Raw genomic sequence first — 4,932 nt, 5'->3', positions numbered from 1 at the left:
TCAGATACCGGAAGAAGAGTTGGTAAAGATAGCAGTTGATTGTCACACAAAAGTTATTCGTATCAAGAAAGATGATTGTTTTGATACAAAGGAAGACTTGAAGATAGCTTTGTATACGAAATGTGTGGAAGATGGCTATCAACTAAAAGTTAACAAATCAAACAAAGATCGTTTCGAAACAAGGTGTATGATTGACAAAAACTGTATGTGGCGTATGATTGCAAAGATGATAAAAGATTGCGAAATGTTTCAAGTTAGGACTTTTATTAATAAACATACATGTTCAAGAACCCAAGTTTTTCCTCACCATAGATAGGCAAACAAAAAGGTGTTGGGTGGTTTTCTGGCTGAGTTAATGTTTTTGAATGGTAGGGTATATCGGGGACATGAAATTATGACTGACATGAATGCTCGGTTCAAGATTAGTATCTCATATTCTCAAGCTTGGAGAGCCAAATGTTATGCCTTGGAATTGTTGAGGGGGTCGCCAGAAGCATCGTCTGCCCAACTGCCGGCTTATTGTCACAATTTAAAGCTGAAAAATCATGGGCCGGTAACTCATATCAAAACAGATAGAGATGGACGCTTTGAGTTGCTGTTTATCACCATTGGTGTTGCGGTTAGTAAATCAATATAATTTTGTTGACTCATTTTTGTTAGTTACATGCATTTCACATTTAAATTATTATATTTCTTGTGTATATGATTTTGTAGATTCATTCGTTTATTAATTGCATGCGCCCAATTATTATAGTTGACGGAGCACATTTAAAAGGTCGATACCTTGGAGTAAACTTATTAGCAGTAGCCATGGATGCTAACAATGGGATACTGCCAATAGCTTACGGGGTTGGAAAATCTGAAACCTCTGATTCATGGACATGGTTTGTGGGGCATCTTAGGGATTGCATAGGTCCTATTAACAATCTGACAATCATATCTGATAGGGCAAACTCAATTGACAACGCTGTTAGCAGGTGTTTCCCAGATGTTTTTCATGGACTTTGTGGTGTTCATTTGTATAGAAATCTAAAATCAAGGTCTGTTGGTATAAAAAATCACAAATGGACATACTGGAAGGCTGTAAAAGCTTATCGGGAAGTGAATTTTAATAAGCATATAAACTGTTTAAGACGTGTTTTGCCTCAGTGTGCTCAAACACTAGAAGATGTCGGGTTTGAAATATGGTCAAGAGTACATCAACTTGGAGCAAGATATGGTTTCATGACGTCTAATAGTGCAGAATCAATCAACGCTCTAAGTCGTCATTCCCGGAAATTACCCATTACTATGTTAATGGAGTTTTTTCGAGCCTCTATTCAACAGTGGTACTACAAGAAAAGAAACCATGCAGGTATTATTTCTTTAAATTCGTAACTTATCATATATTTTACTAAGTATTATTTATTTAAATTTACAGGAACATTGGAACATCGTGTTACACCATGGCCAGAAAAAAATATAACAAAACGTGTTGTGAAGTCAACGTCATGGAGAGTTGAACCATGTTCAAACACTTTGTTTGAAGTACTGGATAATAACTTAAATGGGCTTGTCGATCTAAATGCAAAGACGCGTAGTTGTATGAAATGGCAAACATCTGGTTATCTGTGTGGCCATGTTATAAAAGTTTCTCTTCATCTAAACCAAGATGATTCAAGCGCATACGCTATGGATTGCTACACTACAGAAGTATATCGACAGACTTATGGCGAGATTGTCTACCCTATTCTACATCCTTCTGAGTGGGACATACCAGATGACTTACAAACAGTTTTGCCACCAGCCATGGACAGAAGGCTACTTTGGCCGACCAAAAAGTCACGATCGTATACCGTCTAAGGGTGAAGAGAAGAAGAGATCGACATGTAGTCGGTGCAAGGAAAGTGGTCATACAAGGTTGACATGTGGATCACCAGTGCCATCACAATCATCTTTTCCTCTACCAAAATATGGATCCTCATCAAAATCAAAAGCTCATATGGTGTCAAGCAAAAGGCAATCAAAATCGCAATCATCTTTAAAATCCCAATCATAACCGGCTTCACCTTTTGAGACTGTTAACTTAGGTGATTTTTAAATGCAAACATTGTATTATGTGGATTTTTTGTGTGAACTTTTAACATTTTCAGTTAGGCGTGTATTAGTAACTTGAGTTTGAAAATTGTTATGATCTGTTCAGTTGTTATCACTTATTAGGCATTCATTTGACTATCTCAACACGAAAATGACGTTCGCAATCATCTTAATATCTATCGCAACGCAGAAATGACTATCGCAATGCGAAATGAAAATCGCAATGAGAGAATCGCAATGCGAAATGAAAATCGCAACGAGAGAATCGCAATGCGAAATGAAAATCGCAACGAGGGAATCGCAAAGCGAAATGAAAATCGCAACGCGATTATAGTTTCGCGTTGCGATTTTTGGTTTCACATTGCGATTTTTGGTTTCGCGTTGCGATTCTCTCGTTGCGATTTTCATTTCAACCAAACGACAAAACAGTGTTGCTAAAATATAGTTTCAAGAATAAACTATTTCTTTTTCTTCTGCAAATTGAAACTTGAATGGATTGCATTACTTCAACCAAAAGACAAAACAAAGACAAAGACTAACTTCAGAGTATTAAAGAATATACAGTTTAGCAGAATTGGCAGCAAACGAACAAATTTACTTTCAACCAAAAGATAAAACAAAGATAAATACTAACTTCACAGTGATAAAAAATACACAGTTTAGCAGAATTGGCAGCAACCGAACAAATTTACTTTCAACCAAAAGACAAAATAAAGACAAATACTAACTTCACAAATGTTAAAGAATACACAGTTTAGCAGAATTGACAGCAACCGAATAAATTTACTTCAACCAAAAGACAAAACAAAAGACAAATACTAACTTCACAGTATTAATAAACAGTTTAGCAGTATTGGCAGCAACCGAATAAATTTACTAAGCAATCTAAGTGAAATGGTTAATCTAAGTGAAATTACGAGTAAATTTATCATCAAGTTAAATATGAAAATTCTTAAACTTACATCGTTGCGTAGAGTATGAACCTCATTCTGCAACGATACTATCATCTCACGTAGAGCGGCAACCTCACCACGTAAAGTAGACACCTCCACACGTCATGCACCATCGTTATCGCGTAGAGTACCGATCTCCTCACGCAAGGCATTGACCTCATCACGTAACTCCCTTGACTCATCCCGTGGAGGTGGAGAACAGGGAGATATAAGTCGTGGCATCTTTATCGGTCGCCTATCATAAGGTGATGGTGGAGAAGATGCTCGATGATGTGACGGGATATGTGATGGCTCTCGTTGTAGAGGTGTATAGTCGGGTCGATCAGGTGATGGCTCTCGAAGTGGAGGAAGTGGAGGCTGCTCATCATTCGTGCCATCAAGAAAACGCTGACTAGCTTGCCACCAATCAGTGGCAAACTCAGCCTCCATGGGTGTCAGTCTCATTAATGGAGTGTTTGCCTCCTAAAAATATAAAAACTCAAACAAAGTTAAACGTCTACTATTAATAACTTGTTTATATATGATAGTATTTGTGTTAACTTACATTATTTATTGTCGCATATGTATTAAGTCTTCTCAATCCAACAGACGTTTCCTTTTCCAGGAAATAGCCCTAAGAATATCATTTGAAGTTTTTAATGCGTATGTCCGCATACTGGAGAAAGCCTTGAATATCCAAATCTACAAATAATATAATAACAAACATTAGTAATTGTTAAATAATTAATTATAATTTTGAAAACATTATATAGAAATTCTTACCTTAAAGGCCCAAACAAAGCCTGACAAAGTGTATTTCGACCCATCGCCACGCAAACTTTTGCGGTCATCAAAGGCAGACGACAACTTAGTCCAGGTAGCTTTCCATAATATAACCCCACGGAAACAGATTCCATGTATTTAGGTCCTCTACCAATAATATTAGCTCTTGAGGAATAGGTTGTCTGGCATCTCTGCCTAAAAAGCCGGCATACAAAAGTAGTAGAAGACATACTCAGACAACATCAACGTCATTCATTCGAGTAAAACCATCTTTCTTATTAAACAATTTCTTCAGATCGTCGACGTGTAAGTTCGGTTTCTCTATTGACTCATCAGGAAAAACCCTGGATAACCATGATGGGCGGGTGATATGACGAGTGTACCGGCCTACATCATCGTTTCCGAATCGTAGACCAGTGATTAAGCAGAACCATTCCGCCTAAAACAAGTATACGCCGGTGGAAAATGAAACCATATCTCTTCCTCACCACGTTGTATACTGTCGGGTAGATCGCTATCATTGTTGAAGCCACAATGGTCAAATTAGCATCTCCACCCGAATGTTGTACTCTCACCATGGCCCGAAGCAGGTTTCCTCAAACAATTTTCTTTGTGCAGGTGAAAGTTTCGAAGCAATTGTAGTGGCTAGGCTAACTTTATTCCTTAATGTCAATGAAGCCGAAAAAAATTTCTACAAAAACAATAAACATACCAAGTTAGATATACCAAAAACTAACTGTGAAGATATACAAAAACAATAAACATAAATAGTAGTTTATTCTTGAAACTAAAATTTGCAATACTGTTTTGTCTTTTGGTTGAAATGAAAATCGCAACGCGGAAATGACTATCGCAACGAGAAATCGCAACGCAAAATGAAAATCGCAATGCGATTTTGGTTTCGCGTTGCGATTTTCGCATTGCGATAGTCATTTTCTTGTTGCGGTTTTCATTTTAATGATGCGATTTTAAGTTTAGAAACTATTCTTCTTCTGCATTACTTCAACCAAAAGACAAAACAAAGATAAATACTAACTTCACATGGTTAAAGACTAAACAGTTTAGCAGTATTGCCAACAATCGAATAATTTAATAAGAAATCTAAGTGAAATGGTTAATCTATTATTGAAATTATCAGTAA

The sequence above is a fragment of the Hibiscus syriacus genome, unplaced genomic scaffold (genome assembly GCF_006381635.1).
Source record: "Hibiscus syriacus cultivar Baekdansim isolate YM2019G1 unplaced genomic scaffold, ASM638163v2 tig00110415_pilon, whole genome shotgun sequence".
Lineage (NCBI taxonomy): Eukaryota > Viridiplantae > Streptophyta > Magnoliopsida > Malvales > Malvaceae > Hibiscus > Hibiscus syriacus.
The sequence above is the reverse complement of the archived record's forward strand: the minus strand, read 5'-3'. Positions refer to the sequence as shown.